This window comes from Petaurus breviceps, unplaced genomic scaffold (genome assembly GCF_028583685.1).
Source record: "Petaurus breviceps papuanus isolate PSGF00001 unplaced genomic scaffold, PetGlider_PUasm1.0 90822, whole genome shotgun sequence".
NCBI lineage: Eukaryota > Metazoa > Chordata > Mammalia > Diprotodontia > Petauridae > Petaurus > Petaurus breviceps.
Genome location: NW_027187351.1, coordinates 9,714,642 through 9,727,706, shown reverse-complemented (window position 1 = coordinate 9,727,706; position 13,065 = coordinate 9,714,642). Strand labels below are relative to the sequence as shown.

General features: G+C 39.0%; 1 pseudogene; it reads left to right on the top strand.

Annotated features, from left to right (window-relative positions):
- The window catches only part of LOC138148067 (polyglutamine-binding protein 1 pseudogene), a 172,087-nt pseudogene extending 160,922 nt beyond the window's left edge, over nt 1–11,165 (top strand).
- Nucleotides 11,166–13,065: the final 1,900 nt, after the last annotated feature.

Here is a 13,065-nt window from a genome sequence, read left to right as displayed (position 1 = left end):
ATATATATATATATATATATATATATATATATGAATGAAGGAATGGATGACACCAATTCTACATGATCAAGTCTAAGAATATAGAGGTAAATGAGCAGGTGGTATCATTGGCTGTGAATGTATCCAATGAGATTGTGCTGATATGCTCCCCTCCTTGTCTTTTGGTCATGGAGGCTGGCATAGGGATTTGGAAGTCTGAGCCTGAGCCATGATTTACATAGCATCTTACTGGTTATCGTGTATCCTATGGGGTTATTAATTAACCCATTGATTTAATTATATTATAATTCACAGCTTGATTTTAAAAATTATTTTACTTTTAGTTTTCACCATTCATTTCCATAAGATTTTGAGTTCCAAATTTTCTCCCCACCTCCTGTACCCCAAGACAGAATGAATTCTGGTTACCCCTTCCCCCACTCTGCTCCCTTCTATTACCCTCTTTTCTCTTATCCCCTTCCCTTCTATTTTCCTGTAGGGCAAGATAGATTTCTATACCCCATTGCCTGCATATCTTATTTCCCAGTTGTATGTAAAAATAATTATTAACATTTGCTTTTAAAACTTTGAATTCCACATTCTCTCCTTCCTTATTCCTCACCCATCCTCATTGAGAAAGCAAGCAATTTAATATAGTTTACACATGCATAGTCATGCAAAACACTTCCATAACAGTCATATTGTGAAAGATTAACTGTTTCCCTCCATCCTATCTCACCCCTATTTATTATATTCTCTCCTTTGACCCTGTCTATCTTCAAAAGTGTTTGCTTCTGATTATCCCCTTATCTCTTTTTCCCTCCCTTCTCCCATAAACTTTCATACCCAAAGAAGTGTGTATGTTATTCACTCCTTAAGCCAAATCTTATTAAAGTAAGGTTCACTCATTCTTTCTCACCTTCCCCTTCTTCCCATCCATTGTATAAGCTTCTTCTTGCCTCTTTTATGTTAGATAATTTGCCCCATTCTACCTCTCCCTTTCTCTTTCTCCCAGTACAAACCTCTCTCACCCCTTAATTTTATTTTTTAGATATCATTCTTTCAAATTCAACTCACCCTGTGCCCTCTGTCTATCTAAATCCATATATCGGGGCGGCCAGGTAGCACAGCAAGTAAGAGCACCGGTTCCAGTGTTGAGAAGACCTGGAGATCGAATCCCGGGCTCAGACACTTAGCACCCACCCAGAAACACCTGGCCGTGTAACCTTGAGCAAGTTACTTAACCCCGATTGCTTAGGGGTGGCCAGGTGGCTCAGCGAGTAAGAACAACCGGCTCCAGTGTCGGGATGACCTGGATCAAATCTGGGCTCAGATACTCAGCACCACACCCAGAAATAATAACTGGCCGTGTAACCTTGAGCAAGTTACTTAACCCCAATTGCTTAAAAATAAATAAATAAATAAAATAAAAAAAAATAAATCCATATATCTATATGTATGTATATGTGTTTGTCTGTGTGTGTGTATTCCCTCCAACTACACTAATTCTAAGAAAGGTTTCATGAGTTACAAATATCATCTTTCCTTGTAGGAATGTAAACAGTTCAACTTCAATAACTCCCTTATGATTTATCTTTCCTGCTTACCTATTCATGCTTCTCTTGATTCTTGTATTTGAAAGGCAAATGTTCTATTCATCTCTAGTCTTTTCATCAAGAATACTTGAAAGTCCTCTATTTCATTGAATGTCTATTTTCCCCCTGAAGTATTATACTATGTTTTGCTGGGTAGGTGGTTCTTGCTTTATCCTAGATCCTCTGACCTCCAGAATACCGTATTCCAAGCCCTCCAGTCTCTTAAGATGTAGAAGATGCTAAATCTTGTGTTATCCTGACTGTTTCCACAATACTTGAATTGTTTCTTTCTGACCTCTTGCAATATTTTCTCCTTGACCTGGGAACTCTGGAATTTGGCTAAAATATTCCTAGGAGTTTTCCTTTTGGGATCTCTTTCAATTTCAATAAAAAAAATCTCTTTCAAACCAATTCATATTGTTCTTGGAGTCTTTTAATGTAGGAGCTTTGACTTTATTGTCTTCTTCTAGTTGTTGTTTTGATCTTCTTTGTCAGCAAAGTAAGATCCTGTAGTCTGAGGTGTTTTTTTTTCTGCTATTTGCTTATTTTCCCAGAAAATTTCTTGGCTTTTTAGTTCTTTGTTAAGGTAGCATGCTGCTTCCAGTGTGGAGGCTGTACTTCAGGGGTTTTGTGCAGCTGTTTTCAGAGATATTTCTAGGGACCTGTAAATTTTAATTCTTCCAAGGTTGTAGGATCAAAGGAGAGGCAATTGCTCCTATCCTGGTCTGTGCTCTGGTCTGTGAGTGACCACAAACACTCTTTTCTGCCTTGGAATTGTCTTCCCCACAAAAGCTCCACCACACCAGAGCTCCTCCTTGCCCCATGATTGCCATCCAGGACTGCACCCAGATCCAATCACAGGCAAAGTAAAAGAATATTGCCTCAGTGCCAGCAAAGAGATTCTTGCAATCTCTCTCTGATGTGCCACTCAATCCTCCCACCATCCATGGGCTGAGAGTTCTGGAAGCAGCCACTGTCACTACAGCTGCTGCTGCCACTGCCCTGAGACTGGGGCCTGGCAGCTCTCCTCTCTCACCCAGGGTTGATATACCTTTCCTACTAATCTTCTAAGTTGTCTTTGGCATTTGTGGGTTGAGAAGTCTGGAAACTGCCACAGCTGCCAGTGATTCAATCCTCTGAGGCCTGCTGGGCTGTGCTCTTCTCTCAGACTGGCACAATAAACTTTTCCTGTTGACCTTCTGGGTTGTCTTGGACTGGAAATTGGTTTCACTCTGTCATTTTGTGGGTTCTCTTGCTCTCTAGAATTTGTTTGTAGTCATTTTTACTGGTATTTGGGGGGGCTTAGGAGAGACCTCAAGTAAGTCCATGCTTTTTCTCTGCCATCATGGCTCTGCCCCCCACAACTTGACTTTTAAAAATAGTCTCAAAGCTTATATCTTATTTTTAAAACGAAACCATGTAAAATATAGATGATTAAGTGTATAGTGCTGGGCCTGGAGTCAAGAAGACTTGAGTTCAAATTTGGCCTCAGACACTAGCTGTGACCCTGGGTAAGTCATTTAACCTCTCTCTGCCTCAGTCCACTGTAGAAGGAAATGGCAAACCACTCTAGTATATTTGCCAAGATAACCTCATGGATAGTATTTGTGTGCTATGATCTGTGGGATCATAAAGAGTCGGACGGACACTACTTAATGACTGAATAACAAGTTCAGTCCCCCTTGTGTTACAGCAAGGAAATCAATGCCCCAAGAGGGTACTTGGCTTGTCCAAGGTCAAATAATGGTAAAACTAGGATCCAAACTCAGGTCCTATTATTTATTCCAAACCTAACACTCTTTAGGATATCACATTGCTCCCACTAATTGATAGGCATATAAATATACAAGAAAATTAATTAACAATAATAGCTAACACTTATATGTTTTAAGGTTTAAAAAACACTTTATATATGTTATCCCATTTGGTTCTCACAACAAACTACTGACCTAAGTCCCCACATTTTGACCATTTAAAAAATGAGGATCGGCTAAGAGTGGTCAACTGAATTGCCCAGGATCACACAGCTTAAAGATGTCTGAGGCAAGATTCAAACTCACTTTTTCCCAATTTCAAGGCTAGAGTTTTGTTCCCTATATGAAATATATATGTCTTCTCAAGTAAAGGTGAACTATGTTATTAAAACCATATATTTCTTCGGAGCTCATTTTTTAAAAGGAGGGCAATCTGGGATAGAAGTATGTATTTTTATGAGTCTCAGCATTTCTAAGATAAATGTAAGTTAAAGGAGGAAGAATAACTCTTGGAAATCTAGAGTTAAATCTCTCTCTCTGCCTTCCTTCCTCCCTCTCTCCTTCCCGGCCACCCTTCCTCTACCTCTTTTCACCTCATACTCAGTTTCCCAGGAATGATTGATAAAACTAATAATTATAATAATAGCAATAGGTAGCATTTCTATAGCACTTACTATGTTCCAACCACTGTACTAAGTGCTTTACAAATATTATCTCATTAAATCCTTTCAACAATCCATTGAAGGAGCTACTATTATTATTTCCATCCCCATTTTACAGTGGAGGAAACTGAGACAAATTGAGATTAGGTGAGTTGCCCAAGGTCACACAGCTAGCATGTATCTGAGGGTGGTATTTGAACAATTCCTATGTCAAAAGAGATGTTTCAAACTTACATGAGTTTGTGTTTGTTACCATCAGCATTCATTAAACTAAGTTGATTTTCTCCCTGTCCTTGTTTTATAAAATAAATGTGTTGTGCCAGACTATGAATTTTTCATTGATTATTTTGCCAGAAGTCAAGGAGAAGGAAACAGTGATTATAATGTGGGATGTTGTACTTAGATGACCCTGGGAGATTTCCAAAGGGATTCTATATTCTGTAAAGGATGAAAACTAATTTAGTTATATAAAGAGGAAAAGTATCAACTAGTAAATTGATAATAAGTAAACAAACTGATAAAAAAGAAATTTTAGATTGATCGCATTAATAAAAGTTAACTTAGCAAGACTCATTTAAAAGTGAGCAGCTTCCATTATATCCAGGGAACTTCTTAGGAGCGAGCATGGAAATGCCTCGATAGGGCCCTTTCACATCTAGAAAAAGGGAAGTAACTGTTTTTGAAGGATCTTTTATGTCTAGGTGAGGCTTCCATTTCCATTCTCTTAAAGAATGAAAGTCTGACTCCATTTTAGTTGTTGAGTTTACTTGCTTTTCTAGCCTTCTTTAGAAACATAGTAATGTCTAAGGAATGGAAAAAAACAACAATAACAACAACACAAAGCCTAGGGTCAGAAGGGGCCAGGTTTCAAATGCCTCCTCCTCTCATTACTAGCCATGTAACTATGGACGAATCACTTCATGCCTCTGGTATCTCAGTTTCCTCATATATGAGTATTTATCTTGCCTTATTAACATTGCTGTTATGAAGAAAGCATTTTATGAAATTTAACATACTATCTTGTGTTGTTACTTTTATTCAGTGGACATTTATTATGCATCTACCTCTAAGAAACTATGTATACCTGCCCATCCTGTGCAACATTCTTCCAGGTTCTCCTGTAAGTTTGAGAAAGGAGGCTCATTGGTTTTATGCTAGAGGCCTTCAATGATTTTATCCTGATACCCCAGGGATACCACTGACATAGGAAGAAAGGAGATCTAGCAGTACAGGGCGTCAAACTATTTTGCAAAGCAATAATCATAAAAATAAATTCTTTAAAAAACAGAAAATAGGGGCAGCTAGGTGACACAGTGAATAGAGTGCCAGCCCTGGAATCAGGAGAACTTGAGTTCAAATATGGCATCAGACACTTTACAGACTTACTAGCTGGGTGACCTTGGGCAAGTCATTTAACCCCAATTGCCTTGCCTTCTCCCCTCCGAAAAAAAAGTACAAAATAGAATAGAGTAGAAACACAAAAAATAGAATCCACTCAACATGATAGTATAATGTTCATATATCTGAGGATACCAAATATTGGAGTAAGGAGTTAGTATGGAATGAAATTTGCTAAGAAAATTGGAAAGTAGTCTGGGAGAAATTGACTCCAAATTGATATATGATGTGGATATAAACCATGTCACAAACACATTAAAGGATCAGGAAAGGATAAGGAATAAATAACATGCTAAAGGATAGAATAGATCACAGAAGATGAAATGGAGAATTTTAATTTTGCAAATATTATCGATTGATTGATCAAGTCAGAATTAGAAAGAAAATAGCTAACTGAGAATTATCTCTGGAGTAAATTTCTAAGATAAAAATATGCTATCCAAAATATATAGAGAACTGAAAAAAAACCATAAGAATAAAAGCAACTCCACAGTAGATATGATAAAAAGATATGAATAGACAATTCTACTACAAGGAAATATAAGCTATCAAAAAGCATATAAAAATAATACAAATTCTAATAGAGAATGAAAATTTAATTACTTTCACATTTTATTTCACATCCATTGAGATTAAGATACAAAAAAGAAAAGAAAATTAGTATAGGATTTATGGGATAGATTGGGGCAGGTACAGACGATGGAACACTGGGCTTGAAATCAGGAAGACCTGAGTTCAAATAAGACCTCAGACACTTACTAGCTGTGTGACCCTGAACAAGTCACTTAAACCCATTTGCTTTGGTTTCTTCATCTGTAAAATGAGCTGGAGAAGGAAATCTCAAACTACTCCAGTATCTTTGCTGAGAAAACCCTAAATGGAGTGACAGAGTCAAACATGATTTAAACAACTGAACAACAAAAACATTGGATAGAAAGCATACCAACACATTATTTGTAGACCTATAATGTTCCAAATATTTTTGGAAAGCAATTTAGAATTGTACCCCAAAAGTTATTAATTTGTATATGTTTCTTTGACCCAGTGACAACAGTACTAGGTTTATGATTATTAAAAGATCAAAGAAGAATAAAAAATCCATATGTGCAGAAATATTTAAAGCAGAACTACTTGATGTAGCCAAGAAGTGGAAATAAAGTGAGTGCCCATCAATTGGAGAGTGACCGAACAAATTGTGGTGTATGAATGTAATAGAATACTATTGTTCTATCAGAAAGGACAAAGGGGATAGAGTCAGAGAAATCTGGGAATAATTACTTACAATGATATAGAGGGGAGTGAGCATAATAGAAGACCATTTTTGCTTACATTGACTATAAAATATACAGGACAACAATTTTTAACGAGTTAAGAACTCCAACAAATGCAATAATTGATACTGACTTAATAAAACTGATGATAAAAAGATGATAAAATTTATGTCAAACCTTTGTCAGAGAAATGATAGAATGTTGGTATACAATGAGATAAGCATATTTAAACATGATATAAATAAGGCAAATTTGTTTCGGGTGCCATGGTGGAGAATTGGAGCAGTAATAGCAATGGAAAAGAAGAGAAAGATAAGTGTCAATGAAATAGAGATCTCTATAATATGTATATTTACTACTCTACATGGTAAAATGTTATACACATATACATATATGTGTGTGCCTCTTACAGAGAGAAAACAAGGGACAGAAAGAATAGAAAATGTAAGTTCTAAAGGTGATATAGACAAAAGTGACTGTATTGGTACTACCTCATTCAATTTGCCTGCTTTAGAAACAAAACCAAAAAAAAATCAGACTTCCACAGTGTATATTCATTTTATTTTATATACAATATTCCATTAAATTTCTTCACATATGGAAATGTTTATATTTGTTAATGAGTGTCAAGCTCATAACATAAATATGTATTTTAAAATGTGAACCTTTGGTCTTGGGAGAAATTTGCAGTTATTTCCCAAAGGCAATTCAGTTCACAGTCTTGTTTCTTTCTGGACTGAATTTCTTGACACTTATACTTTCTGTCCAAGATGTAGGGATAGGGCCTAGAACTGGGATTTTACTGTTTGGGAAATCCTCATCATCATGCAAAATCCCATCAACCTTGGTATTCTACCCCCCTCACAACCCTTTATCCTTCTGATTGAAGTGAGGAGCCATGAATTCCAAAATCTCAATGTAAGGAGGGAGCTCAGCTCAGAAATCTCCTAATTTCTCACCTGGTTACACTACTCTGGGACTTCTCTGATTTCCCTACCATACTTTCCTGTCAGGTATTCCCCCCCCCCCCCACTCCTCTTCCCCTCCCTTTTGAGCTTCCTTTTATGTATTGTTTTCCCCATTAGATAGTAATTAGCACAATGCCTAGTACCTAGTAGATGCTTAATAAATTTTATTGACTATTGAATATATATGTACCTCTGGGGCAAGTGCACTTTCTTTTCTGCTGAGGGGTTAAGTGACTCACGTAGGATCACACAGGCAGTATATGTCAAAGTTGGAACTTGAACCCAGGTTTTCCTTGTATCTAGGTAAGCTCTCTATTAACTAATAAGAACCGTGTGTGTATGAGATGTATGTATGTATGTGTATATATACACATCTGTGTGTGCACACATGCATATTGTGTGTGTGTGTATACACACACCCATATCTGGATATGTGGGTGCATGAGTCTGCTTCTGAGTAATTCCTACTGGCAGGATAGAGGAGATTGGGGCCTTGAGGCTAGGTACTCTGTTCTCCTTTGAGAGGGGTATCAGGTAAATTATAGCTGGTCACTTCCCCTAAATATTGTTATTCTAAGAGGAAATATTTTTTAGATTCAAGTCACATTCCTTATCACTATCCTTTTAATGGGGAAAGTGGACTCCAAGCTATATGTCCAAAGCTTGATTCCCTTCTCACTAACTGCCAGTTCTGATCACAATATAGCAAATATATAGCAGATATCAAACCCTTTTATCCAAGTAGATACAAAACTGAAAATGAAGAAATGATAGGATTAGAATTTATCAGATAATACAAAGAATGAATGAGTTCTACCATGGGAATGAGTTATCTCAGTTCAAGACAGAGAAAGAGATAGAGACAGATGCACAGAGAGAAACTGAGATAGAGAAAGAGGGTGAGATGGAGATGAAGACAGAGATAAAGGGAGACCAAGAGAGACTGATACAGAGATGTAATTCTTTTTTAATTAATTAGTTAATTTATTAATGAGTGAATGTCCCCTAATCTCTTTCTCCTTCAGCAGGTTGGCAGGCAGGGAGTGGGAGAGGAGGAAAGAGCAAGGGAGGAAGAGAGAGATTGGAGAAGGAGATGAGAAAGGAGAAAGCTAAGTTAGGGAAGTCTTTCCCATCCACCAGACAGCATTTCTGGCCTCACAAATCACCCCCCCCCCAAAAAAAACCCACAGAGGAAGCGGGGTGGAAGAAGACGGGGCACCCAGGCATGGAAAACAAAGGGCCAGAGCAGACAAGAGAGAACTGCCTTGCTGGCTGCTGCTCCTCCTCTTTCTCCTCCTCCTCACCTCTGGATGGAGATAAAAACCAAAAGGAGAGAAAGTAGCTCTGAAGGCCAGAGATGGGCCTTGGATGGGTAGGCTGTTCCCCAGGTTCCCAAATCTATCTATCCATCTCTGTAGGGATTCGCCCAGGCATATGGAGACAGCCAGTCAGCCACACACCCACTGAACTCCCTGACAGGCCTGGCAGGGAGTGGTGCAGAAGACCTTGAAAAGGTCTTGGCTTATCACCCAGCAATCTCAAGGTAAAGTGGTGGAGGATGAGCCATGTTGGAGAAAAAATACAGGAGTGAAATGGCACAAAAAGCAAGGATGGATACACAGGCACAGACATAGACAGAGATACACACCGACACAGAGTCAGAGAAACAGTCACAGAGATATACATACACACACACTCACTCACACACACACTCACTCAGGCATCAGGGACCTAATTCTTACCAAGGGAAAATTCTCTGAAGTCCCCAGTGTAATAAACTGGGGATAAGGCATCACAGAGGCATTGCTCTGCATGTTGGCTTCTTCCTAGTCTTCCTTCTCCTTCAGGGATTTCACCCTGAAGAGGACCTAGAACTTTGCATGGCCTCTCTTGAAACCAGAGAAGCCAGAAGAACAAATGTGTCTACCAAATTCTGACCAACTATGTCCCTCACATAGACATAAAACGAGTAATAATTCTCTACCAAGAACAAGAGTCTTAAGCAAGTGAGATTGGACCTTAGGTTATATTCAAGTAGATACATGGGGTAGAGAGATGCGTATCTATATCTACTTATACCTATCCATATACCTATATCTCTGTCTAAACATTATACACACATACATATACACATCTGTATGTGCATATATAATTGCACATACACATATATACATTCACACACATGCATACATATAACCCACATACATATGCATATATTAATATATACAGAGTATACATATCTACTTGTATGTACACATACACACATACATGCAATATACACATTCACACATCTATCTATATCTACCTATATCTATACCTATCTATGCAAGTGTAGACCACTAATGGCATTGACTACCCAGCATCTTTCCTAGGACTAAATTGTGTTTGCTTGTCTCATAATGGGCATGTGGCTCCTACTCTAACTCTTTAGCCCATGAGAAAACCCTCTGAAATGGCAAGCAAAGTAGTACTTGGTTCCTTGTTTCAGCTTTTCAAGTGCCTTTGAGCCTCACCTTTGATTGTATCAAGAGTCTTTGCTGGAAACAGTATACATTTTGCTGCCCTTAATAGGTCTAAGGGATTTTGAAGACCTTCGCTGCCCCTTAATAGGCCGAAGTGATCACAAAGGAGCCCACAGTGGGAGGACCTTGCCAAAAGAGCGGAACAAGAAGCATGGAACAGGAAGGAGCAGAGAAAAGCTCAAACAGAACTGGGAGTGAGCAGAGCTAAGAGAGAGATTGTTTATGATGTTGATACTCTGTATGTGTTGATGTTACTTTATCAGACAGAAGCATTCTATCTGTTGAATGAGAACTTTTCTGCTGTTACAGAATTCCTGAAAGAGGACTTTACTGTTGTTACAAAAGTCTTGAAAAAGTACTTTCCTCCTCTAGAACAGAGACGAGGAGCACTCTGTGCCACCCCTGTTACACCAGACCTGAGTGGGTGGGGCCGTCGAGCTCCCTGGATCTCCCCTAACTCACACCGGTCGCGAGGCTTCACCATGCCGCTCCCCTGTAGCCCTGCAGTCCCGTCTGGCCAAGCAGCATCCTCAAACACGTGGAACCCGACACAGAGGAAGAGATCATCGCCAAGGACTGACGACGACCCTGTGGACTACGAGGGCACCAGGATCGAGGGCCTGCCACCCAACTGGTACAAGGTGTTCGACCCAGTCTGTGGCCTTCCTTACTATTGGAACGTGGAGACAGATCTTGTGTCCTGGCTGAACCCCCATGATCCCAGTTCTGTCATCACCAAGGCAGCCAAGAAACTCAGAAGCAACTTGTATCCAGAAGAAAAGCTGGAAAGAGAGGAGATGAAGGAATGTTGGTGCCACCAAAGGGAAGAGTTGGCCCCCTATCCCAACGGCAAGAAAGCCAGCCGGAAGGATGAAGAGTTGGATCCTATGGACCCTAGTGCCTATTCTGATGCCCCAAGAGGTACATGGTCTACAGATCTCCCCAAGCGGAATGAGGCAAAGACAGGGGTTGACACAACAGCAGCTGGGCCCCTGTTCCAGCAACAGCCAAGATAGCCCACCCTTTCCTCCAGACCTCCCCCCCCCAAACCCTTGTGCTCATAATAAAGTGTTTGCCTTTTGGAAAAAAAAAAAGAAAAAGTATTTTACTGTTGTTACAGAAGTTCAGAAAGAGAACTTTACTGTTGATTTGTATTTGATTTCTCAAACAGAAGCCTAGTCTGTTGATTTGTGTTACTTTGTCAGACAGAGAATAAACTGAGATAATAGTGCTGGTAATTTGTGTAAATATTGGTGTAGCTCTGTTAAGCTTAATGTGTATAAATATTGTAGCTATGTTAACCTTGAAGGGCTTAGAGTGGAGCAGTCCATGTGAACTGATATACAGAACAGGAATGGAGAGCTGCCTATATGTGAATCCAGGCAAGAGCAGGGAATGGTCAACCCATGGAAGAGGAGTCAAATGGCTTGGAAGTCAGCCTTGAACCAAAGTGAAAGAAGACTTTACTTGGGTACTCTGTATTGACTAATAAGATTGTGACTTACTGTGACCTAAGGGTGGATTGTGTTTATACTTTCTGCTACCCCTTAAGGATGATTGGAAGCCAGCCTCAATTCAAGATGAAAGAAGACTTTACTTGGATACTGTGTATTGATTGAGGAGATTGTGATTTACTGAATGATATGTTTTGTTTAAGACTCTATGGCCAGCTTAGTAATAAGTTGGAATGTTATATTGTTGTGAATGTTGTGCTTTAGTTTCTTGAATGTTTTGCTTTAGTTTATTGCTGAATAAATAGAGAGTTCACTATACTATATAATTTTATCCTTAATGTTATTCACAGCAGCAGTCCTCATCACTCAGAGGTGCTCGTGACTGACTTTACACCCTCATGGGGAACTATTCCTAGTAACTTGATAGCTCATGAATTTTACACTAATTAATATCCCATTTATAAGCTAATAACTAGTTTTCAAATTTAATCAAAAACATTTACTGAAAGTGCAAAGCAAATGTACACTATTTGCTTTTACATTCTATCAATAAACTTCAACAAAACTCTTCCACTGATACATTCAAGGAGTATGAAAATACATCTATGTTCCCAGGGTAGTAATAAAGAACACATGTAGGCAACCCAAGCATGACTTCAGAACTTACTAGCTGTGTGACCCTGGGCAATTCACTTAACTTCTATTTACCTTAGTTTCCTCAGTGATAAATTGGGGATAATAATAGCATGTACCTCACAGGGTTGTTGTGAGGGTCAAATAAGATATTTGTAAAGATCTGTTATCAGAGTGGAAGGAACACAGTAGGTACTATATAAATACTCTCTCCCTTCCTCTGCACTTACTCTTTAAGAGTATATAGGGTGGCTAGGTGGTACAGTGAATAGAGCACTGGCACTGGAGTCAGGAGTTCCTGGGTTCGGATCTGACCTCACTTAATACAAAAAACTAGCCATGTGACCTTGGACAAGTCACTTAACCCCAGTTGCCCTCCAAAAAGCAAAAAAAAAAGAGTATATGTAGAGTACTTCACTTTTTACTTCACTCTTAGATGATGGCTTCCATTAAAATTGTGTTATACTCTTTTAGGAAAAGACAATTGCCTTTATCCTTGACAAAAGGGTTTGCAACTCTTTCTTTGCAGGATTCTTCTCCATCTGTCAGCAAGTAGCAAGGCAGAAAAGTATCATCTTTCTCCTCTCCTCTGCCCTCCCCTTTCTTTCCCTCTTCTTTCCTCTGCTCTCCCCTTTCCCCAGCAGCAGGTCATAATTGACAGTAGATAGTCTCTTTATTTTTCCTTCTTCATCTTCATAGCAGTAGATAGCAGAACAAAACCCTCCACCTTTCATTGGCTAGTCACTGCCAAACAAGTGACAGTATGCTGAGAGAGTTATGCTCTCTTTTTGCCACTATTCTGAAACTTTTTTTTCCTTTTGCCTCCCTT